This window comes from Sphaeramia orbicularis, chromosome 19 (genome assembly GCF_902148855.1).
Source record: "Sphaeramia orbicularis chromosome 19, fSphaOr1.1, whole genome shotgun sequence".
Taxonomy (NCBI): Eukaryota; Metazoa; Chordata; class Actinopteri; order Kurtiformes; family Apogonidae; genus Sphaeramia; species Sphaeramia orbicularis.
The window spans coordinates 11135075-11162574 of record NC_043975.1 but is presented as its reverse complement, the minus strand read 5'-3'; the positions used below and the strand labels follow the sequence as shown (position 1 = coordinate 11162574).

Here is a 27500-nt window from a genome sequence, read left to right as displayed (position 1 = left end):
GACAAAAACAACAAAAAAGGATCATAACCATTAATAAATGCTGATCTGATTACTCTATACTTATGTAAAAGGATGTGTAATTATTTGCAATATATCATATTTGGTTTGTGTTTAATTGGTCAATAAATATAGGGGTTTGTAAAAGTTTCTAGTTTATTTTCCAGATTTCACAAGGTCATACCACAGTCCCAATAAAGACAATGTTATTGAGAATATACATATGCAATCTATATGTGGTAGTCATTCTTTGCTGAAAATTTCATGTATTTAGCTGGAAAACTTACTGAGATATTGCACTCTAAAATTTGCAACATTTTAAGACGATCGCAAAATGTACCAAAAATGCCAAGAGGGGTACCTTGTTCATGAATTTTTTTCTTCAAATGTATTTGATATACCAATCTGAAATTTTGGCTGAGGTGTTTTTTAGTGTTGAACTTTATATGGTAAAAATTTCAAGCAAATCTAAGATGGTCAAGCAGGAGGCACTTGTTGAATTGAGGTGGAATGACCCCTATGTAAATAAAACACTAAGATGGAATAGTTACAAGCTTTGAAAACTAAAAAAAAAACAGCACAAAACGAAATAGAACTTACAACGGTATGCCCATGGTTACAAGGTTAAGAGAAAAGCCAGTACAAATCCTCTTAATTCCTGCTATGCTAGCTTTCTGTTTGCAGATATTGATAGTACTGATCTATTGGGAGCTGCACACACCTCCCACTGCACTGTCTCAATTGTGACTGCACAAACAAGTTGCCACGTAGCTGTAGATGAGTCCAATCGTAATCAGCTGGCAAGTCTTACTACAGCTAATCAGTGGAATTTTGCTTATCTGGAGGGTAAGCTGTGGAGAAAAAACTTGACGTGCTAGAAAAAAAAACTGACTGCAATTTTGGAATCAGCATAAAAATCTAACTCAACAGAAATTTTTTTTCAAATTGTTCCCCGGTGTAATGTATAAATAAGTACAGTGACTCTCTAGACATCTGAAGTAAAATTTTATTTGAAAAAAGATACTGAAATGAGTAAAGTAAGCAACATGGATTGTATAAATATCTGTGCAACCAAAGTGAGCACTGAGGCACTTTACTGCCTTTTGCTGCCATGAGACACCCAACTATCCAGCTTATGTCCAGCTACAGACGTCAGAAAAACCAGATTTATCAGTTCACTAAATTCATGGTATCATCTAAAACTAGAATGATTAAAAAAAACAAAACAAAAAAAAGAAAAAACAGAAAGTTCACATGGGGCAGGAGTATAGGTTGGGTGGAAAGATGCAAAGAGGATGTAAATTCATTGTCAATTCAACATAAATTAAGATCATTTGTGTTCATGAGCTGCCATGTGAACTCAGCAGTCAGAGAGAGGAAACATGTGCGTTACAATTAAAAGAAAATCACACATTCACACAAGCTACCGGGAGAGAACGGGGCTAAAATAAACAAAACACGGGGATAAAAAAATGAACAAAATTTACCGTATGACATTCTTCTGCAGTGCTTTGGCCCAAAACCCCTCATGGCACAGTTAACTGGACATAATCTGTTACAGCAGGTGAAAAACAATCAGTATTTATGTTACATACAGCGTTTTCATGGATCACAGTCGATAAATAAGACGGTATCGGTCCGTTTGTCTGCTCACAAAGTACACCGACAGATCTGAAGTGCGCCCCAGGTTTTTTATTCTCATGATTTCCACTCCTAGTCCACGTGTAGGAGCTAAAAAAAAAAAAAAAAATCCTGGATAACGAAGGTGTTTTTGTCTCCAGTTGGAGCTCTGCAATACTATGAAATATGTGTGATGTGGACTGAAAACGCACCTATTTGTACAAACCACGGCCTCGTCTTAATTAGATTCGTATGTTACATCGATTCTTGAATTTACACAGAATCACAACTCCCAGAATACATTCATCTCATCTTAAAATTACCACAGCAACATTTCACAAATCTCTACAAAAAAAATCCACCTGGCTTCCCAAAAATCGGCCGAGTCTTTAGGAAGGAATATGTATGGAGCGATGAAAACCACAATCTGCAATATTATTGGTAATTATTCCCATTATCAAAGTACGTCATTGGGTCAAAAAGAAATAAATACATATGAACAATATGTTAACACTGAAGTCTGCTCGGAGCACGCCCCCCCTCTCCCTCCCTCCCTGTGGTTACACGCCCAGCCTGTTGGCGATGGTCATGACCACTTTGAGGATGGGCATGAAGGCTGAGATCTCGCTGAAGTTGCTGCTGCTGACCACCTGGGTGTGGACCTCCAGGCCACGCTGGTAGTTCTGGCTCGCCACGCAGCGGCTGATCTCATGGAGCCCGTTGAGGATGTTGGGAGAGAGCTGGAACACAGACAAAGAAGGAGAACAGAGCTGAAAATTAATGGGCTATCTGAGAAAATAAACTTAGGGTAGGTTCAAAGTCAGGGGTCTCAAACATGCGGCCCGTGGGATGAATTTGCAAAGAGCAAAAATTCCACAGTCGAGGCATTTTAGTTCAGGTTCCACATACAGACCAATATGATCTACAGTAAAATAAGAACATAATAACCTACAAAAAATAATGACTCCATATTTTCTTCTGGGTTTGATGTGAAAAAAAAACAACATTGCACTATGCTTATAAATAATGACAACTTCAAATTTTTGTCTTTGTTTTAGTGCAAAAAAAACCATTAAATTATGAAAATATTAACATTTACAAACTATCCTGTAACAATAAATGTGAATAACCTGAACAAATATGAACAACTTGAAATCAGACACTGAAAATTAAGCACAATTTAACTATTTTCTGCCTGTTACTAAGTGTTTAGTGTCTTCGTAGATTCGATCCATAATGCACATGTAGAAATGTTAAGTTGAGGCAGAATATTGTTAAAATTGCACTTATTTTTCTTATGCAATTTCGTTTTTTTCAGGTTATTCACATTTTTTTGTTTGGACAGTTCAGAAAAGTAAGTATTTTCATAATTTAATAGGGTTTTTTTTGCACTAAAGCACAGACAAAAATTTGGAGTTGTCATTATTTATAGGTTATTATGCTATTATTTTACTGGTCCGGCCCACTGGAGTTTAAATCGCGCTGAATGTGGCCCCTGAAAGAAAATGAGTTTGAGACCCCCGTTCAAAGTAAAATAAGACAGTTTATTTCAGTTTTTTTTTTTAGCATAGACTGGTTTCTATGGAGCTCAGAGTGGATTTTTCTCTGCGTCTGGATTTGACATGGCTGTTTAATGTTTAAAAGGATCCCCATCAGCTGCCACCTAAGTGACAAGCTAATCGTCTTGGGGTCCACACAGAAGGACAACACAAAACACAGAACATAACAATACATGATATGCATGACGATCACAATTCACATTAACATTGCAAATCTAAAAATAATAACCATTATTAACATCATTAAAAACATAAAACATCAGAAAAATATGGGATTAGTTACTACGTTCATGAGTTCCATCCATCAAAGAAAACAACAAACACTCCCCTCCATACAGAACCTGCTCAGATATTTAAATAGCACCTTCTCAGATGGTACTTGACAGATGATGTACCATTCAATTTACATATGTTCAGGGGGCAATTATTCCAATGATTGATGGCATGATAAATAACACTGGTCAACAACAAATTTATTGTTTAAGTTTTTTGAGGTGATTTAGAATAATTTTGGTGTGCTGAATCCAAAATCACATTCATTTTGCTCAATCAGGTCAACTTTCTGAACTATGCTACATATTGGCTTTTTAACATTTTTGCTTACATTTATGGCATTTTCACATCATATGATACAGAATTCTTTTATATTTCTTGCAATAAACAAGTTCTGAAGATTTTACTTTTGCCAATTTATGATTGTTTTTTTTTCAATATTACAGGTGAATGAAATGGCTTCGACTAGAATATCTTGCAAAATTAAGCCTGACGTATTCTGCTACATCTGCAGTGAATACAGGAACAGGAATCTTGTTAGAAAATGATTTTTTTTCTCTTAAAACCTATTTTGGGTGAGAACTATATAAAAAAACAACTGATAAAGTCACAAAAATGTCATCAATTCTGTGAGAAGATAAAATTTTTCAAAATCAAATTAGCAAAAAAAACCTGATTGAGAAAAACAGATGTCATTTTTGGATTTAGCGGTGCAAAATGGTCCGAATTCAGTTGAAAAAACCTAGACAACTTGCAAAAAACACTTTTTTGTAACCCAGTGTAATTGTCCTCTTTAAAGCATTTCATTTTAGATGTGGCAACATAACCTAGCCATCTGGTTTTTAGTAATTATACTAACAACAGCCAATCTACTTTTGACAGTTCTAGTTTGGTTTTCTGTACACCAACTGCATCCATGCGTCTCCCCCTACTTCCCCCTTCTCCCCCGGTCTCTCTATCGCTCTCTCTTTTTTCCTCTCCTTTACCATCCATCTCTAAACCCAGCTGGTCAAGGCAGACGTCCATCCTGCAGGAGTCTGGGTCTGTTCGAGGTTTCTGCTGTTAAAGGAAGTTCTTCCTCGCCACTGTCACCAGTCACTAGAGTTTGCTCCTGGAGGATTCTGTTGGGTTTCTGTAAATTGGCTTAGAGTCTGGTTTTCGATATGTAAAGTGTCATCAGATAACTTTTGTGATGATTTGGCGCCATATAAATAAAATTTGATTGATTGATCATCTGCTGACTTAGTAAAATGAAAATGAACTGCATCTGACAATTTGTTTGTAAAGGAAACAGGTTGAGTAGAAAAGATAGTTTTACTGAAAACTGTAACTGTGTTGAACATAAGCCTGTTCTCTACCGTTGACCATGAGAGTTGACGGTGCATCCTGACGGTGCTTGTTCTTATGGGACAATGTAAAACTAACCTGGCAGCTCTGTTCTGTGCTACTTGCAATTTCTGTTGTGTGTTGTGTTTCAAGTGGGTCAAAAGACTGCAATCTGATTCCTGACTGGATGAATAATCACAAACCTCCTCCAAATGTGGTTTGTAGCAAACGTCCCATTTCATGTGGTGTTTGTTGTTCAGATTTTCCAGAATCAGTCTAGATATAGTGTGGATATGCCTAAAAGACACTTGGGCTGGAAGTGACAAGATTTTAATGGATTAACAGTGTTTAACCAGTGAAGTGATGAAGTAATAGTATCAAATATGTGGTAGCCTGGCCTAGCATAGTGAAAGTTTTTTATTAGCTCCGCCAAGGAGGTTATGTTTTCGCCAGGGTTTGTTTGTTTGTTGGTTAGTTAGCAAGATTACTCAAAAAGTTACGAACGGACTTGCATGAAATTTTCAGGAAATGTTGATACTGGCACAAGGAACAAATGATTAAATTTTGGTGGTGATCACGTGGGGGGGTGGGGGGGTGCAGATCTGTGCTCACCGAGTGCTTTTCTAGTTTTTAGTATGTTTTAAATGTGACGTTTTATATGTATGCTCTTAACAGTTTTAAGTTTGTTTTTTTCTGCCTTTCATTGTGTTTGTGTATATTTTTAGTGTAGATGTATGGCTGTGATTTCCATTTTGTGTCACTTCTACTGCTGCTGCCGTCTTGGCCAGGATGTGCTTTAAAAGAGATTTTTGATCTCAGTGAGCTTTTTTCCTTGTTAAATATAGGTTATAAATAATAATGGTTTAGGCCAAATCAGAATAATCAGATATAGAAATGACTTTTAGCTGCAGCTCAGTTAAAAGAAACGCTGGTGGATAAAATTTGTGCAACTGAGAGAAACTGGCAATGTGAAATAAACCTGTGCACCAGTCTGCTGTGCTTTCGTTTCTCTCTGCACCCTGTTGATGGTCTGGCTTTCATAAAAAAGCTCCTTACCGACTGATCTCTCAGCTTGTCATACAGGTATCCCAAACGCTTGGCTGCATCATCGAGTTTCCTTTTAGTTTGCTGTAAGGGAAACATTGGAGGTTATTTCAGAAGTGAATGGCTCTACAGATTTCCTTTAATTACTACATGCTTTTCTTTCTCTGTTAGTCGCAGCTCGGTCTGGGCAGAGCTATAGTCACACTGTGAGTCTTACTGGGTCTCCTGCAGCGAGCTGGCAGCGCTGCACCAGACTGTCGAAGGTAGACTTGAGCACCATGTGTTCAGCGGGGATTTCTTTCTGCTCCACCCGCTCTGCTGGCAGCTGCTGAAGGAGCTGAGGAAAATAAGGACACACCAAACACACCGGTGACATGTTTGTTTGGCATCAGCGGTACTAATGAGAGCCTCTTGTTTCACACTTACCTGAACGCTGGGCTCCTGCGGGGCCCCGGGGGGGACCTGGGCGTGGTCGTGGTGCTGCGGAGCCTCCGCTGGGAAGCCATTACGGAGCAGTGATAGGGGCTGGGGGAGTGTAGTTATCAGGGACCTGCAGGCGCACAACAGTAACATTTAATCAGTAAAATGGAGCTTTAACATGGTAAGTGTTTCAAGTAGGGATGTAACGATATGAAAATTTCATATCATGGTTATTGTGACCAAAATTATCACGATTATCATTATTATCGTGGTATTGTTGAAACTGTGCTCAAAATGTTCAAAAAGTACTAATACACACACCGAAATAATTTGACCAAGTTGTATTTAAAATAAATAAATAAATAAAATAATTCGCACAATGTACCTTCTGTTGCAGAAACATTCAAATATTAACCCTTAGTGGTCTGAGCCTATTTTGTCCGTTTTTCAGTACTTCTGATTTTGCTTTTATATACTATATAAATAAATGTTTACTAGACTCATGTTTGGTGTCTCTTTTTCAGCACAACTTCACCTATATCATCTGTCTATTATTTTTTTCATTTTAACCTACTATATCAACACAAAAAGACAAAAAAACACACACAAAAAAAAATTCCGATTTGAAAAATTTACATAATTTATTGCATAAATAACACAAAGATGCTTAATGAACCTTTTCAAAGACTTTAAAAGTGAATATTGGTTCCAAATATTAGGTATATAAAATAAAAATTGTAATAAACTAAAACTATACTCAAATATTTGACATAAAAGCATAGCTTTATGTGGGTTTTTTTTTCCCCTAAAAGTGAATAATAAGGATTTGAACGGTAATACTAACCGTCTGCAATTTTATCGCGGCTTATCGTTATACCGGTAATCGTTACATCCCTAGTTTCAAGGCTTAGATTTGGTGTTAAAAATATTTGTGCAGGAGAGGATTTCATGACAAATGTATTTTTATTTTTTATTTATTAAATTTATTTGAGAGGGACGATGCAAATTACATAGTATAACTTCTACCAAATAGACACACATTCCCTGATAAACTGATCCATGACCTTATGTAACAGCGATTTGTTTGCAAACTAACTAGATACAACTTAAAACCAGGTCATGCAGTTTTGTGGAGTCCATAGTGTCTTCCTGTCCTATCACTAGGGGGTGTAAGAAAATATCGGTTCTGCAGCATATCATGATATTTCATTTCACAACACTGTATCGATATTAAAAAGTAATGTATCGATATTTATAGGTATTTATTCAAATGCAGATATGGTGGAGGTTCATTTTTGGGTTTTTTGTTTATATTTTATTTATTATTATTCAACTCTGTTTTATTAAATAATGGTTATTTGAAGCATCCTAAAAGCAGTTTTTTACTGTCTGAGAGGCAGATGTTGGTTCCTTTGTTGGGATATTACAAAAATAATGTTACAATGTTAGTTATGAACTAACAGAATATGAACATTTGAACAGGCTCTTAAACTGTAATGTCTGTAAAACATAATTGAAGTTTTAACACAGGAACATTTTGTGATATAGCATTAGATCCTGTTCTGATCAAATAAAAATGTGTTTAGCATTTGTGTGTATTTCTGGTGTTATTCAATTAAAAAACAAAATTACCTTGTTAACAGTATCATGATATATCGTGATATATTGTATCCTGATCTTAGTATTATGATTTGTATCGTATCACCAGATTCTTGCCAATACACACCCCTAACTATCACTGTCTACCCATATAAATAAACCAACCTGTGTCCAATACCTTCAAAATAGAGAATCAACCATTACTCAAATTAACAAAAATAAACATTAAACTGAACTAATTCAGATTAATTTGAGTAATTATAAATATTAAATTATTAATAAATAGCTCCAACACCTTTCTTTACAATTACAGCTGACACACCAACAAACACCTGCTTATAGACGCATCCAGACACAAGACGGTCATTGAACTCAACACCTGTGCCTTGATACCAATATAGAGACGGCAGGTTTTTCAATACTTTGCATTGGCTACAGTTAGTTCGACAAACATTTCTATTATTTGACACAGACACTAAATTAAATGGTACAATAAGATCTATCTACATGGCCTGGAGTGAATGTTTTTTTAAACCAACTAAGAGGTCTAATCTGCCACAAATATATGGAATTTCTTCAGTTAAAAACTTGATGGAAGCCTGGTTAGAGGCATTCACAATCATTACGTCTCTTCGGGTTTCTAACAAATAAGTAGAATCACCCAGAGTACAGTCTTATTTTCCCATCATCATCTTTCTTTTGTCCCTGGAAACATACGTCAGCTACTGTACGTCACCAAACATCCCCGGGGAATTAAACAAAAAACAAATACAATGAGAAGACTGACTGAACGAACAACCGGTGTTTCCCCCAGTTTCTTCAGTACTCCTTTAGAAATGTTATATCGTTATTTAACTGATGAATATATTGAGAAGTGGCTATTTGTGACACGAGCAGATGTCAGATATAATCAGTGAAACCTGTGAAATTTGTAGGACATACCATGAAAATAAATAATGGAATAAAAAAAGAAAAAAGAATAAGGTCTAATCCCTAAGAAAGTGGGACGGAGACGACCAGAAATGTATTAGTCTCACTGTACCTTGTCTGATGAGAATGTGTTTTTAAATATGTACAATGTGAAGAATATGTAACAAATTAATGTGACTGGAAGATGTTGTGTCTCTTACGCTTCAATATAGGGACGCACCGATACCCTTTTTTCCAGGACCGAGTAAGAGTACTTACATTTGAGTACTTGCGATACCAAGTACCGATACGAGTATTAATAATCCCATTCCAGTTCTTAGTTCCTTTTGTAAATGTGCTTTTATTGTTGTTGTCATTAGTCTGACTGGAACAAGCTGCTACTACTGACATTAATTTGTTGGAATGAGTGTTTCTCAATTAATCCTCCAGGGGGCGCTGCTGTTAATTAACCATACTGGACAATACCACGAAGAAGAGGAAAGTTTTGAGAAGAAGAAAGTCAATAATAAACATGGAGACAACAGAGGTAACACTAATGTGGATACTAATGTTGCAGCATTTTCGCTGGTAAGGTTTAAAAGTGAAGCTTCGCAGGTAGAAAAAAGATAAATGAGCAATAATTTTTGTTTTCACTTCTGCTGGCGGCGGTCTGCACTGCTCCGTACCCCCCGGCCCAGCCCTGGGTAGTTGTCATAAATCTGTCAGTAGTTTTTCTCTAACTCACACAGTCGCTCTTTGAACAGATCCTCTACCACCATGGTTCCCGGTGGTATTCTCCGTCTGGGTACGCATCGCGAGCACCTGGAAAACGGATGGAATGTACGCAGAGGACGGACAGAACACTGCGTCTGTATCCATCTGTGTCTTTAACGTTACTTGCAGTCAGCGTTACTTTTATCACCGTCATTTATTTTGCAAAATCTCCACACATTATTCCACCGCCGCATACCTGCTGCACCGAGCTGTGAATGTCACATGGCCGTAAGTGGTATCGGTGCATTTGTATCGGATTACTTTTATGAGTATGAATACGAGTACACACACTGAGTATCAGAGCCGATGCCCGATACTAGTATCGGATCCATGCATCCCTACTTCAATACAAATAATAAAGAAAAGAAATAAATAATGGAGGATTTGGTTCCAATATCTCTATCATGGTGCGTGATAATACCTTCTTCTTCCTGGGTCCACCTCTCACTGCTGGCGGGTCATTCCAGCCTTCCTGAGGTCCTGAACAAGAACAGTCACACTTAGAAAATCCTACTTTTCCCACAAATTTTCCATCACACTCGAGCAGCCAAAGGTCATATCTTTTAAAGCAAAGGTTAAGGCACAAAAACAAAAGGAGAAATTGATGAACGTGTGTTTGACAGCAGCGGTATGACAAAAAAAAAAAAAAAACACAAGTGCAAGTGATGCAAAATGTTCAGGCAGCATCTGAAAAACTCCTCAAGCGTCGATAACTTAGTATTTTGTCATCTTACTCTTGTACGTCATGTATCATGTACATTTGTGTGTATGTGTGCATCATTACACAATTAAATCTTTAATCTTGGGTATGGAACCGTCATTCTATAATAAAAACACGGTCATTTTGTATGTGAAGATAACAGTTGCGTAAATGTGACATCCTCGCCCTTATTGCATTTCCCTCAAGCAAATGTCGGCGCAAGCAAACACCACCACACACATAAAAGTGACCACAAAAATACAGAAACCCATACCGTCACGTCAGCAAATACAGCGATCCTTTAATTAACATTTGTGTCAAAAGACGTAACAACATGTAACCCATAAGGACCCAGTGTGGACTTCTGTGGCAGCTTCCAAATTAATTTTCCTTCTATTTAACCTTTCCTATGTAATCTATCTGCATTTATCATAATATAATCCTCCGAATTTAGCATTTTTTCCAGTGAAAATAATCTATTTTCCTGTGTTTAATTGACTGATCATGTAGATATTCATAAAAGCTCAGAGTCAAGTCAAAGGTTATTATATCAAAACAGACAAAACTGAAGAAAAAAATGACTTTTTCCAGTAAAATATATCATTAACTGAACATAAACCATGTGTATCCCACTGTCATTGATCCAATTCCATGGGTTTTACTGGTGAATCAATGTTGTAGAAGATGACGGTGTTTCCACGTTCACTACGGAGCCTCTGAACATCCAAATGGGTCATATCTGATGACCATGAAAAGATGACAAACTGTATTTTACGACAGTTATTTGCACATATTATTTGGATTAGTGGATGAAGAGTTTAGATCAGTAGATACTTTTGGTCGATGGTGGATGTTTGGGTCTTTATGGGTTAAATGACAAAGACAAGAATTTTAGAGTTTCATATTGAGTCTAGTTTAACGTCATTATAAACTATATTCTCAAAATAAATCACGTGAGGTTTGTTTAAAGGAGCAAGAAATGTTTATTACATCGCTGTTTTATATGGGTTCTGTTTTTATGGTCACCCAGTGTATGTTTTATAGCACTCTTATTCCAAATCCAACCCTAACCCTGTCACCTTGCTCGCCATACTGGAAATTCAGCCAGGGAAAGAATCCTGCAAGTCAAATAAGGGACAGCTGAGTAGAAGTACATGGCAGCTAACAACAGACTCCTGCAATAGCTTGTTTGCAGTCGTGTGCTCCTGATGATGCTGGTTATTCAGATGGAGGGCAGGAAGTGAAAAGCAGAATGGATGAGATGGAGGAAAGATAGTGCTGTGTTAGTTGGGGTAAAAACAGAAAATCAAAACATATGCTGGACTGATTTTTCAACAGACAGACTGAAAAGTTACAGGAGAAAACAAAAGGAAGTGTTAAAAAAGTACTGAGGTGGAGTGTCCTTATGTTTTTAAGTGTCCCGTGGATTAACTCAGTAACCAACATTCAACCTTACCCACATGGTTGGCTTAACTATCCCTCAAAACTCCAGGGATTATCAGAAAAAAGACAAAAAAAGTCACTGTAGCTCATTATTTCTGTAACGGTAAAACCTGATTTAAAGTGCTGTTGCTTGTAGCTCTTGTTTTAAAGCTTCAGTTCATGATAATTTTTGACATCATTAAGCAAAATTCCCTAATTATCTTCCAGCATAATGTTATTCACTGGACTAAAAGAAAAAAAGACTTCTAATGCTCTTGACCATGTGTATACAGGCTGTAGAAAAATGAAGGACTTATTAAAGTTGTTTTAAAACAGGGGCTTAATACGTGACATGGCTTTAATCAATCAATCACATATTATTTAAATCAGGGGTCTCAAACATGCGGCCCGCCAAAGGTTCCAATCCATCCGTGGGATGAATTTGCAAAGTGCAAAAATTCCACAGTCAAGGCTGTCGAACTCATTTAGTTTAGGTTCCACATACAGACCAATATGATCTCCAGTAAATAATAGCACAATAACCTACAAAAATAATGAGTCCATATTTTCTTCTCGGTTTGATGCAAAAAAAAAATTACATTATGCCTATAAATAATGACAACTTCAAATTTCTGTCTTTGTTTAGTGCAAAAAATAACATTAAATTATGAAATATTTACATTCACAAACTATTCTGTAACAATAAAATGTGAATAACCTGAACAAATATGAACAATCTGAATGTCTAAAGAAAATTACGCACAATTTTAAATATTTTCTGCCTCTTACTCAGTGTTTAATGTCTTTGTAGATCTACATCATAAATGATAAGTTGAGGCATGATATTGTTAAAATTGCACTTATTTTTCTGTCAAATTTCGTTTTTTCAGGTATTCACATCTTTTTTCTTCGGATAGTTATAAAAGTAAGTATTTCATAATTTAATGGGGCGTTTTTTTGCACTAAAACAAAAGACAAAAATTTGGAGTTGTCATTATTTATAGGTTATTATGTTGTTATTTTACTGGTCCAGCCCACTTGAGATCGAATCGAGCTGAATGTGGCCCCTGAAAGAAAATGAGTTTGAGACCCCTGATTTAAATAGTGGGGTGGCTGTGGCTCAGTTGGTAGAGAGGGTTGTCCAACGACCAAATCCTGGCTCTGACTGTCTACATGTCGAATTGTCCTTGGGCAAGACACTGAACCCTAAATTGCTCCCAGTAGGACCTGGCAGCGCCTTGCACGGCAACAGCTGCCTACTGGTGTACGAGTGAAAGGGTGAAGGTGAGGCTTTGTACGCTTTGGGCAGCATGAAGGTGTTGAAAATGCGCTATATAAGTGCAGTCCATTTACCATTTAGTGTCACATCATAACAAAAGTTATATCAAGACACTTTACATTTAGAGCTGCTCAGACCAGACTCTTCAGCCAATTCAGCTTAAGAATAATTCACTTCTATCAGGTATGACTATTTCTGTACTCTGCGGGTCCTTACAGATGCACCATGGCAGTTTCTATAACTATAAGATTTTGGTTTTGCATTTCCATAGTGGCATCAAACAGCGTCATATCATTGATCTTTAATGTTTTGTTTTGGATAAAGAGAACAGCTTCAGATGGAAGGTGTATAGTTTCAGTTTCTGGCATTTTCAGGGTTTCTGCAGGTATCAGCAAATCTAATTTAATGCTTTTTAATGCCCCTTTTAATGCCACTTTAAACAAATTTAATGCCCATGTCCAACATACATATACAGTTTTATATACAGTTTTACGATAGTTTACCCTCGATAGGCTTTAACCAGGTTCTGAATAGTTCCTCCTCCAACCACTTCTGTTGACACTTGCATTTTCCCATTTTTCCAGCATTTACTAATATTCCGTCCACTCTTTCACTGCAGTATGAACACACTCACAGCACGTTTCATTCCAAGCATCCAGTGTTGTGATTTCATGTATCAGTCATAAACAATAGCCAATTAAAGGGTTCCACCTGTTAATCATCACACTATACTTCCGATCAAAATTACTAAATGTTTAGCTATATAATCAAAATAAATTGTGAATAACAATGCTTTTTTTCCCATCAATGTATTTAATTTTTTAATGCCTTTGGACATCAAATTTAATGCTTTTTAATGCCATTTAAGGCCTTAATTTTCACAAAATCTATTTAATGACTTTTAATGCTTTTTAATGACCCGCATAAACCCTTATTTTATTCCCAATTTATGCAAACATAGTGCACTGACAGACTTTAAAATATATCGAAGTACTTTTTAATCACCTTCTTGCCACTTTCACCCGTTGGTGTTTGATAAGATTTTGTGGTTTCTCATTTTAGTCAGTTTAACAACCAAGTAAACACATAAGCTTGTGAGAACTTCCTGTGTAAATCACTTCCTGTCCTTCATCTGCATCATGCACCACAGCAACCCATATGCAAACAACCTATTCTGATTCTGTCTCTATTGAGTAATAACTCCTCTATATAAACTTTATTGAACATAAGAAGATAAATGGACAAAGGTGATGATAATGATGATTTTTGGGCTAAAAGGTGGGAAATGCCTACCTGTAGATGGAGGTGGAGGAACCGCAGTGGTAGGAAAGGGCTTCACAGCAGGAGCTCCAGGGCCTCCCTGTGGATAGCCCGATCCCATTGGATTGTAAGGACCAGCTGCCATTGGGGGCACGGGACCCTGGCTGTGGAGGCCCCCTGGATACATGGGAACCGGGGCTCCAGGCTGGGAGCTGGGTGGCATGGGTCCTGATGGTAAAGAGGTAGAGGGCATGAAGCTTGTTGGTGGCACCCCTGGACTGGGCATGGGGGGCATACCGCCGGGGGGTGATGTCGAAGACTGTAGTAGGGGTCCTGGTAAATTAGCAGCTGACATGGGAGGACCAGGAGGAGGGAAGGCGGAGGGGCCAGGCATCGGCTGGGGCTGGAATGGCTGATGAGGAAGGAAGCCTGACCGGGAAATAAAAAAGAAACCCTTACCACTAAACCAAAAAAAAAAATGACCTACAGTATAATATAAATAATTATATACAGGGTTCCTACAGGTTTGTACAGGTTAACTTAAAGACCTTTTTAAGACTACTTAGAACAGAAATTAATGTTTATTTCTTGGCCATATAAGCAAAAATTGTGACTCCTAGAATTTATGAAAATGTATTGATTTAGGCGTTGATTCCCACCATTCTGAGTCATTTCTTACCGGGGGCTGTAAAGTTAGCAATAACTGGTTCCCAATTTCAATATAAATTGTCGGAACAGGTGGAGCTGAGTCGACTAATGTTAGTTTCTTTGCAGTTTGGACGTTTACCAGACACATTTAAACGCAATACAGCCAACAAGTTAAGTAACATAACTTAAGACCTACCATATCAAATTTAATACCTTTTAAAGACTTTACGGTGTTAAATGCAGATCCAGAAATTCAAAACTTTTAAGACTTTTCAAGACCCTGCAGGACACTTGTATATAAATAATCTAGACAGCACAAATGGTCAGTGCTTGACTAAAAAGATGACTAGGGAATGTAATTGGTAGCCATGGAGAATCATGATATGCAGGCTGGAATCTGAATGTGTTCACTATACTTCAGTCAGTGTGATTTCTTCAGTAGAAAAACTTATATTTGTGTGGACACATCACTCAGATAGGTATATTTTCCTGATCATTGATAAATGTGCTATTGATTAGCATATGTGAGCTGTTGTTTATAATGTACATGTACATGATACCTTTCTTGAAAAGTCCAACCAGAGATGGGAGTTATGAATGACCTACATGTTTTCTACACTTTGTGCAGAGCATCAGATGTACTATACATCCAATATGGTTCATTGTAGTCTCCATGATAAATAAATTAATAAATAAAATTAATGTGTATTGTCTTGTATACCCCTCATATTTAACAACTGGCAAGAAATAATTGAAGTTAACATTAAAGTCAATGTTAGAATTTTGGTTTGTAGTGATTGGAAAATATTTATAATTGGTGTAACTGCTTTATCAAACTCAGATATATTTGAGGACATGATTTTATGGACATTAAACCTCAATCCTGCCACTCTACCAGTAAGTATGTGTCTCTGAAATTTATTTAAATAGTCATGCACTTGGTCCATCATCTTTAATATGTGGGTTTTAATAGCTTGTGTCTGGGATTGCCTTAACTGTCAAATATGAAAGTGAAATAGCAAGATTACTTTTGTTTCATGTGTCTGTGTTGTTTACAAGCTGTAGGCACCTTACAGGGGCAAATGTGTATTTGCAGCCATGCAACTCATTTTGTCACCATGAAACCTGCTGCGAGTATAGAACACCAAAGGTGTCTGGCATGACTGTTTTGACCGCAGGGAGTGGAGGCACACAAATACAACCCCATGATCACACATTGACTCACAGGAAATAAATATGTCTGTTGTTAAACCACCAATGCAAATAAGATAAGTATTTTACTGTTCAGCATCTTTCTAGTATCATTATATTGTGCAACAACAGTCGGTATGAAACCTGGAGCAGGGGCAGGGTGCTGGGGGTAGGAGGGTCTCATGGTTGGGCGGGGGGTGCACTGGGCGGCAGCACTGAGAGGAAGGCGGCAGACCGGGCCCAGTGTTCGCTGGAACAACTTGTGGATGTGAAAAGTGAGGGCACCTGAGGCTGCTGCTGGGGAGCAACCTGGGAGGGAGCAGGAGGCTGGTACTGACTCTGCTCACCAGACAAAAAAAAAACAAAAACAAAAACAAATATGAATCAGACAGGAACAGAATCAATCTACCATTACATGATCTGAACAAAATTATTAAATACCATAATTTGTGCTTTTGGTGCAGGTGTCTGAGCAGCAGGAGTGGGTTTAGCGGTGACACGTTAGGCCGGTTGTAGGAGTTTGGAGGCTGCTGTCCAACAGCAGGACTCTCCCTGAGCGTGAAACAGCCTGTCTTCAGCATCGTAGATCCCAGGCTGAGGACGACAGAATGATTTATTACCAGGAGGAAAATATATATTAGTATTTTGAATAATTTTTTGTAATGATGTGCCTTTTACCTGCTCTGAGTTCTCAGGTAGGTAGGACATGGCAGTGGACAGGCTGCCCTCTGCAGCCAGGATACCGGCATAGCGAGTCAGCTTCTCTGCCAGGATCGGACTCTGGACGGCCACCTCGCTGTTACGAAGGCGCTCAATTGACTTACGCAGCATCATTACTTTCTCGACAAGATCCTGAAACACATTTGATTACATTATGTACTGAAGCTTATATTATTTTCTTAAATATTTCCCCTACTGCATCACTGTACAGGAAGAAAAAAAAATGAACTGATTTGTTTTGTATGGATGATATTTTTGTAAGAGACAAGTATTTTAAACTTCAGTAAAAGACAAATAATATAATAACATACATCAAATATATGAATATAACATATGGCTTCTCTTTTGTCCTCAAACATTTACTGAAATAATTACATTCGTGCGTAGTTACTTAATAGATTTGAGACAAACTACCAGTCGGATCTTGAGGGACCCCCCAATTCTATGAGTTTATTTAAGTTTAATTTAATTTAATGAAAATATGAATCACTGATAGTATAAGCAATATGCTGGCATGAAAGTGTGAAAAAATGCTTTCAGATGGTGAAATAGCCTATTCTGTTCCAACAGTTAAGTACAAAAGGGCTTGTAAGTTTTTTATTTAGATTGAAAACATGTTGGGATCTTTTTCAATAACTTTCAAATTAACCTATTGCGTTCCCTGAAAAACAGGCATATTAGTATTACCTTTTCTAAAACCACATAAAATTTTCTTGTTCACCTATTGTGATTGATTATTATTATTGATTGGTATATTTTGACTGACTGCACATGTATTTCTTAACCCTTATAGTAAAATTTCTCCAACTAGATCTTACCAACTGAAATTTTGAAGCTCACAGAGTTGGCCTGGAGTGAAATTATGTTGAAAAACATAACATAGTTTTTAAAAATACAATCCACCTCCCTGATTAATTGTTGATGGTGAAAACAGGAAGTGCAAGCTTCATTAAAGGGGTCATATTTTGTTAAATACACTTTTATTACCTCCGCCAAGGAGGTTATGTTTTTGCCAGGGTTTGTTTGTCTGTCTGTCTGTCCGTTAGTGTGCAACATAACCCAAAAAGTTATGGACAGATTTTGATGAAATTTTCAGGGTTTGTTGGAAATGGGATAAGGAAGAAATGATTAAATTTTGGTGGTGATTCGGGGGTGGGGGGGCCCCGGGGGGGGCGCAGACCTCTGCCAAGGCTGATCAGTGACCCCCGATCACCACCAAATTTAATCATTTCTTCCTTATCCCATTTCCAACAAACCCTGAAAATTTCATCAAAATCTGTCCATAACTTTTTGAGTTATGTTGCACACTAACGGACAGACAACAGACAGAGACAAACAAACCCTGGCAAAAACATAACCTCCTTGGCGTGGGGGGGCTCACGGGGGGGGCCACTGATCAGCCTTGGCGGAGGTCTGCGCTCTCCGAGTGCTTCTAGTTAATCTTTGGGACATTTATTTGTGTATTTGGACCCTAATAGTTCAAAAAGTTGAATTTGAACCCTCCAGGTGCTGCAAAGCTATCTTTATATTCATTCTGGCAAAAACTGAGTAGATTTCTACACCTGCTTCAATTCCTGCTTAAGTTGTTACAATTTATGACTAGCTACGTCACGACATTTGCACATATAAGGTCCAGACTTCCAACGAACATTTCTCCAAGTATGTCATAATTGTTTGTCAGCAGCAGCGATTGTAGTAAAAACTGAAAATAGGTCCAAACTTCAAGCCGATTACCTAAAATGTTCAGTTGTTGTTGTATTAATGAAACACACGTGGTATAGAAGGGACAGAAAGCACGGTTAACAACCTGGAGGGGGCGGGGAGTGCAGTGGCTCATTTCATTTAAAGGGCCAGCGCTCAAAACGACCTTTCTCGTGTCATTAGTCAGAAAATATTGTTGAAGATGGACCTGTGGGGTTGAATTAATGAAGAATTCAGACCAAGCATAGTATTTACAGTTTACATAAACACAGGGAAATGTTTTAAAATGCATAATTCCATTTAAAAAAGCAAAATATCACTCCTTTAAAGCTGTTGAAAACTGTACCTCATAAACCAAGATGGGATGAGCAGTCTCTATGCACAGCCCAGCACTCCACAAGCTTCTCAATGTTCCCCGAGCAGATGTAACACAGACAGGCCTGCAGCAGCGCTTTTCTGTCCTCTCACACTCCAACCGGCCTCCAAGGGTGTCTATTAACAGACAGACACAGACCAAAGACCAAAAAAAGGTGGAGGGCGTCAGTGTCAACTGAAAACAATAAAACGGTTTAAGTTACCTAGAAGCAAAACGAGTCAGGCATGATTTCAACGGTACCGCACAAACGGGCACAATCTTCAGGGTGAGCGTATGTAAGTAAGCAGCGAGGGCCTCTTTCCAGTTGTCCAACTCACAGCTCTCCACAATGTCTTTCCAGTTCTGGGTAACCACTGATGATATAAGCTGGAGTTGGGGACAGTTTGGAGTTAATTTCCAGCTAAACCAAACGTACAGTTGTGGTAAAAATGATTAGACCACCCTTGTTTTGTTCAATTTCTTGTTCATTTTCATGCCTGGTACAACTAAAGGTACATTTGTTTGGACAAATATACACTACCAGGCAAAAGTTTGGACTCACCTTCTTATTTAAATGACATGAGATGGACCATAGATGGCCAACAAGTGCTCAGCATCCATTTGGAACTCCTTCCAGACTTTTGGAAACATTTCAGGTGACTACCTCATGAAGCTCATTGAGAGAATGCCAAGAATGCACAAAGCAGTAATAAAAGCAAAATGTGGCTATTCTGAAGAATCTAAAATATAAACATGCTTTGAGGTTTTGTCACATCTTTTTAAACTACATAATTCCATATGGGTTCATTCATAGTTTTGATGCCTTCAGTGAAAATCTACAATGGGAAATAGTCATAAAAATAAAGAAAAACCAGGTGAGTCCAAACTTTTGCCTGGTCGTGTAATGATAAAAACAAAAACAGCTTATGAGAGTTTAATTTCAGAGCTGATATCTAGACATTTTTCCATGTTTTCTTGATAATAACCAAAATTGCTTCAGTTCTTACATCAATATCTATGGCACTGTACTGCCAAAAACAGTGCTTTAGGCATTCCATGTTTTCTTTCTGTCTGTTTTAGTCACACGATACACATAGGAGTTAGTATTTGATTGCATAACCATTGTTTTTGATGACTTTTGATGGTCTAATAATTTTTTTCCACGACTGTAGGCCTACACGTGTCATTATACCGATTGAGATTCAAAGTGAATTAATAAGAAACAGCTCTAACCATTGAAATGTTGTTCTTCTGCTTGCTCAGGTATTTCTGCTGAGTCTTCTTCAGCAGTTCCTCTCCTCCGCTGATGGCCAGAAGAATAGCTTCAGCATAGCGACCATCATTCAGACACAGATCCACGGCTCCCTCAAAGTTACCGACCAGTAGCGCTTGACTTATCAACCCGTCAGTATCTAAAAAGGAACGGCAAAACCACATGAGCAACCAAGGAATTCCTGCTTTTGCTGCAATAATGACAAGAAAAAGTCCCCATGATTATTTGCTGTGAAATAAGAGGGTTTTACCACATGTAACAGGGATCTGGAAGTTGGCGTTGTCCTTTGGGGTCCTGGCTGAAGAAGTCGACGGTGAAACAGAGCCAGAGGTTCCAGCTGCTCCAGTCGCATCATCAGATCTCTGGAAATATAACACTTACATGTCAGCACAACTAGAATCAAAAAAAAAAAAAAAAAAAAAAAAAAAAAGACTATATATATATTTTTAATCGAGTGTTTGTTTGCAGAAATGCTGACCTGCAGTGGAAAGCTGCAGCATTTTTTCAGCCAAATCTTTGGCATCTACCTCCGTGGCCATTGGGCTGGAAATTCTTCCCCAAGCAATTTTGAAATCTGAATTTACACAACACATGTTACAACTTAGACACAAATATTCTCCTTCTACATATAAGAATAAGCTGATGGCTACAGTTACAATACCTTAGTCTCCAATTCATCTTTGCTGAATCCCAAAAAGCCTGAGGATTTAATGCGGGCTTCATCCTCAAAATTAACCTGGAATTACAAGCAGCGGAATACAACAGTTAGCTGTGGAAACATGGACAAAAAATAATTCTATTCAGACATTGACCCATTTACATCAGTACTTACTAAACTGACTCATTAAGATGTGTGTTTACTTATGCCAAAGCAATGAATATGTCTGACATGTATAAATTGAGTCGCTCCTATGGAGTTACTGAATAATTGAGTATGAAAAAAATGTTAAACAAAACTTTAACCTATCTTAATAGTCCACTAGTGAGGCTATTGGCATAATTCTGTTGTTTTTGAAAACTTATCACATCAGCAAAGATTAAGAAATAATGATCTACTTCCATCCTGACAGAAACAATCAAAGTTATATGATTATTAGAAGATATATTTTACTACTGAATGGATTATCACAGGTCTACAACACCACCTCTCGAACAAACTGGTAATTTCTTCTGAATCTCCATCCTCTAAACTGAGTCATTATTCAGTTATTTGGGGAATACTACAGTCCAACTGAACACGTCTTTAACAACTGATGATTTAATCAGACTGTTTGAAATTGCACAGGAACCCACCAAAAGAAACTTCATATGTCCTGCTCGGCATCTGACTTGGCGGTCTGATCTTGGTCTGGCAGTAGTTGTTGAAGGAACCAGACTGCAGCGCCGCCTGCAGCTCCCTGGAGCGTTGGAGGAACTCTGTTTCCGTGGTAACCTGCTCATAAACACGTGTCTTGGGGACGGGCTGCGGGCTCTGAACTGGAGGCGGCTTGGATTCTCAAAGGTTACCAGCTTCCCTCCAAACTAAGAAACAAACAGCACACAGACATTAACAAAGCTGCGATAAATACTGACAACATTATTTATTTATAACAATTATTTACAGGCTTTAGAAATAATCTATTATGCACTTACAGCAAATGAGGCCCCGACGGGCCTGCGAACCCACTTAGGCGGCTTCTTCAGAGGGGGGATGATGGTTGTCTGAGCTGTAGGCTGAGGAACCTGCAGGGGAGGGAGTGTCTGGCCTGTGCCAAAGGGATCCATTGCATCAAACGACGAAGATATCTATTCAGGAAGAAAATTCAATGTTATAACAATTCATTTACTAGTTGTTTTATCAATCAGTTGAAAATATCAGAAATTAATCAAGAAGTGACAATTTTGTTGCTTTAGGTGACTATAAGTAAAGCCAAAGATTAGTCTACTGCCATGAAACAAATACAAAGTTAAGCTAAAAGTGGCATATTTTTACTAAAAGGACAAAACTAAATGACTTATTTATTGATAAACATGACAATCAACTATGGAAATCTTTTATTCTCTGCCTACATCCTTACACATTCCATATCTACTAAGCTAGTCATGTGAAAACTTCTCTTAAGTTCAAGGTCTTGCAGAATCCTAAAGCTCTAGCTCAAGAAACACAAAGATTAATTTAGAAAGCGTATTAATATAAACAGTGTTTCTGATTGGTTTTACAGTAATAAACAAACATTTTTCTTTTTTTTTTTTTTTTTTAACCTACGTCATTCTATTTTATTCAATTATTTTTCATATTTTCCCCACTTTCTAGCAAACAAAGTTGATTTTTTGCAGTATTAATACAGTTTATGATACAAAAAAAAGCTATTTGGTTCTGTATATAGATCTTACTAACAGATATAGCTTCAGAGCTGAAAAAGAAATACTTAAATTATTCTCAGTCTGTATTTTCCCAAGAGGAATTATTTGAATTTCCTTTAACTTTTTATGGGGGAGTGTTACTAATCAACACAGATATTCACAACATTTAAAGGTGTTACTAATACTTGCACTTCATCATTCTAACATAGAAATAATTTGAAATAGAATTCAGAATATTGTTAGCATTGAATAACCCATTTTTATAAGTCAGTCTTTCACAACAGCACCATCTAGTGGACAAACAACACATTTCACAAGGAACGAGAGCAATTTCAAGCCTGTAAAAAGACCATAAATAAGACTAGGCATTATTACTTATCAACTGTGCTTTGCTGTTGAGCAGTTAAGCTACCCTCCCATCACTGAGTAGACAGTGATTCTACCATCAAATGAAGCTGCTGAAAGCAGAGCTGGATCCTTGGGCACCATTGGACATCGAAACACCACTGGTTGGTTGTTGGAAGCTCATAAATTACCTACAAAATAGAAAATATGCACATGAGGATGCATAACAAAACACTGCCATGATCTTACGTAAATCAGGAATGAAAAGGAAAACATATTATCTTCTACCTCTCCAGTGTTTGGATTCCAGCAGAGGATCCGATTGTCTTTAGCGCTACTGAGGAGGAGTTCAGGTCGGCCTGGCTCCAGGATATGGACAGAATACCTCTGCAGGGAAATAAAAAGACACAGAATTCAATTTACAGCACCCAAAACCAGCAGCAGAATCATGTATATTCTGTTGCAAGCTTCACCTCGTGTGGTTTCTCGAGGACTTTGAGGGGTGATGTGGCAAAACGGAGATCCCACATCTGGATGACGGGCAGACGGTCGTCTTCAGAGGCCAACACCAGCTGAGTGGCCACATCAGGATGCCAGAGCATCCCTGAACAGTGCATCTGAACAAGTATCACATACACAGGTTACTGAACAGATAGTTAGGATGCAATATTGTCATTTTTAGTGTATCTATGAACTAAGCTAAAGAGCACAATATTCTGACACAGTACAGGATCCTTTAAAACTGCATTTCAATCTTAGCTGATACATTTTCAATTTTGATTACTCTACATGTTTATTGTTTAGTTTTTGCCATAAACTTACATATAATAAAGTACCCAAAATAATTCTCATACTAAGCATATAGCAAGCACAGCTATGATGAAAATTACCTCCCTACATGAAGGGTGCGTTTAAACAGCAAAAGAGTCTTTTACAAGACTTTTCTGCTCAAAACATGAGGCATCCTTTCAGTGTTTCAGAAATTTGCTAAAGGTGTAGCTGAAAAGGTCAGTAAACACTTTGGACATGAAGTGTTGACTGAGGGGAAAGTAAATGTTACCTGGTAGCCGATGGATGACATTTTTTACCTTTTTTGAACAGGCTGCAGAATGTTTTGTAAAAACCTTTTATTTTAATTGCTGCTTGTTCATTACGCCATCTTTAAATAGCCAAACTAATTTCAAGCTCGTATTGTTTTGTCAACTTGGGCATAAATTATATTCATATTTGTTATATTGCCCATTTCTGAAACATGAAGCAACAATATCCTCCTTGTAAACCCTGGTTTTGACTTGTTGAAGGTAAAACAAAGTGATATCAAATCACACCCTTTGTCCTTATTTTAGGACTCACTGTTACAGGCACTAACCCTGTTGCTATGGTCACTGATCTTGATGATGGGCTCATTCTTTCTCAGGTCCCAAACAACTGCTTTTCCACTGGGGTTGGCAGAGGCCAAGATGTGCTGCACCTGCCTGTTCCAGGACACAACGCTGATGTCTTCAGCAGGCTGAAAGCAGAAACAAAGCAGGCTCTCATGGTTAAAACTGGCTGAAACAAATAGTTACTATACACAATATTAAAGCGTATGACTATAAATAACCTGCGCCATGGAGTGCTGTTAGGACTATTCAAATTACCATGCAAAGCAATCTGCTAATGGTGACATTTGACCAGCATCAAACATCAAATGCCAAATCTGTATGAAATAATAATGAAATACAAAAAATACAGTGTATCAAGTATAAAACTACACAATATGTGCTTTATATTCAAATATATCCCAAGCATTTCCACAGTTATGCATCAAATAGAAAGGTTTCACTCCAAACTTGAAACATAAACCATAAAGGGAAACAAAAGAAAGGAAAAAGCAGCCTGTTGAGGTTTGTGTTTATTGCTTTTGGTGTTTCTGACTGAGCTAGGATTAAAACAACACATCATCCCATCCCCAATAGTGAAATCTGTGAAGTTGAGTACATAAAACAGACCCCCACCTGTGTCTTTGCTCCTGGTGTCATTGGACTACTGAAGTTGTTGAGATCCCAGATATATATCTCTGAATCATTTGCTCCTGATGCAAGGAGGTTATTCTGGGGGAGAAACAATTTTAGAAAGAATAATTACTTCAAGAATCACGTGGAAAAACAACCTATAACTGTCTGTAGTGATTAAGAAAGAAGAGGAAATTTGGACAAGTTTACCTGAAAAGGGTTAAAATCAAGAGCCCGAACAGGACCTGTGTGTTTGTCAGACTGTCCAACTATTGCATCTGCTCCTGAGGTCATTATGTCCTCTGGGTTGTAAACCGTTAATGTGCCATTTTCACTGCCACCAACCAGTCTCCCTCCTGTTCCATCTGCTCCCATTCCAAAATTCACCCATACTATACTGTGCAACCTGGAAAATGAAAGAAGGTGCTGTGAGTTCAGGGATTTGCAGCCAATTAAAAATATAGGACACAAGCGAATATATAATTTGGAATCTTTTACTACAGAGCCAATATTTAAAGAAACAAACGTGTTCTAGATCACATCTGCAAATTTTACTTGTAAGCAAATGCCCACACCTGACGGATCAGCAAATGCATTGTATACAATTACAATGACTTACATGTTTCACAGGATCTTTATTAAAGTGCTGAGTTAACATTGTTTTTGAAGTGACACATATGAGGGTTAAATTAAGGTAATAGAAAATGTGTTTCCTTAAACCACAGAGCTTGCCTCAGGTTTCCATACAGGCTGAGAGAAAGAGTGACAATGGCATACTGTTACCGAGTTACAGTAGCCTACCTTTAGTTACTGTTAATGATCTAAATGAAAGAAAAAAAAAAACAAACAAAAAAACTACACCTACATTAAAAAATGGAGGCAGGTTAATGGCACACAGTCTTACTTTTCCCTCATTGTCACATATGTAAAACTTTACCTGTTTGAGGTGGGTAATGACCCCTTGAGTTCCATGTCCAATGAGGGGTCTGAAAAATCCATCTCAAAAATCTCTAGAGCAGCTGTGGTGTTGAACGAGGCATCGAGCTGTTGTGCTGATGTGCCTATTGAAATTCAGGAGAGAAGCCTTTATGTTAAATATCGTGAGAAGTCACTGCTGTGTATTCATATATACAATATTCTATCTGCTTGAAGTGTATTTGTTTCAGCTGATTTGATTTGGATTTCTGAAAATTACACTGAATTGTCTTGGAATTTTGTCGATGTTTATCATTATTCGTGTTGGTGCTATTCACTTATTTTAATTTGCTATGGTGTCATTGTAACATCTAGTGACAACATATGAAAATGAGCCTTGTTGGTCATCTGTGGCTCATTTACACATTTTAATGAATTACTTATGAGAGGGCTTGGATCCAACCTCTGATAAATATTACATTAATAAAGTTAGGATCTATTGCTGACAGACATAAAATAATGCATAAAGTTGGTCAGTTTCTGTATATGTATTGCACTTTAGCGCTAGATGGCTAAGACATTGAAGGACAGCATACATAAAGTGTCCTTGTAAGGTCTGGAACAGCATGAACGTGTCTTGGCACTGATTCTACAAATGCATGCTCTCTGTTAGAGGAATGAACATGATCCTTCCAAAACATAATTTTTCTTGGGAGAGACCACACCCATCATATATCTCCTCAATGGTGCGGTGTGTAGATGTACCTAAATCGCTTCATATATTGTATATTTACAAAGGCGCAGACGGATAATTCGAGATAACATGTACAGGTACCTAAGGCCAGGTAGATAGGATGGTGCCCGGCAGGACTCCACGCCTGGTGGGCAGTCCTCTGGATCTCCTTCAGCCTCATCTTCCTCTACAGGTGGACAATTTCCAAGTCCTGAACAGACGAAGAGGTTCCAATAAACCAACATAGCAATGCGAAACCATTCCTGTAGAGCAATGTTACCCGGATTACTACTGTTGAGTCAAATAAAATGATCCACGGCTGCAAAGTACAACATTAAGTCACCTGTTAGGACTTGAACGTGAAAAGGGAGGCACCCACAGCGAAGACAGTCACCGACTATTTCCCGAAATTTGAAGCAATCACTAACGTAGCTTATCTATTCATCTGCTGTTAGTTAACAAGACACACTTGGCTAGACACTACCGCGTTATGCATAATATATGGACTCTGATGGATCAGCTTTAAAAAAAAAAATTACTTAAAATTAACTTAATATCACTTAAAGTGAAATGGTGTGGCCACTCAGCAATCACGGATTGCAACATCTTTCTAACTGCATGTTAGCACTCACTTAGCTTTGCAATTACAATCATAACCTGTAGGAATCTCATACATGACCATGACTAAAACTGTCAGTATATACCTGTTCATTAAATGTGTATTCAGACTACTGAAACATATCAGAGCTTCATTTGGTAGTGAGTCTGCTACTTAGCTCCAGCACATAACCGGGGCCGATGTCACTGCTAGCAAACATGCTAGCTAACGTTACCACCCATATTACTCATTTTCAGCACAAAATAAACCTTGTAAATCAAACGGTTTCACACACGGCTTAAAATATCGAAAAGGCTTCACATAACTTACGTCAAATGTTGGTCACAGCCGTAGCGTCCTCATCCAAAACTCACAGCAGAGCTACTTATCGGCCAAGCTAATAGCTTAGCTACAGGCGGATTCCGACCAAAGTGCTTTGCCGTGTTGTCACTACGCTACGGTGGCCGACAGGGACATAATTCATACGCGAGTGGCCTGAGTT

General features: G+C 37.9%; 1 pseudogene; it reads right to left on the bottom strand.

Moving 5' to 3' along the window:
- Nucleotides 1-985: 985 nt before the first annotated feature.
- LOC115410392 (protein transport protein Sec31A-like) lies at nt 986-27475 on the bottom strand (annotated as a pseudogene).
- Between the last annotated feature and the right edge of the window lie 25 nt (nt 27476-27500).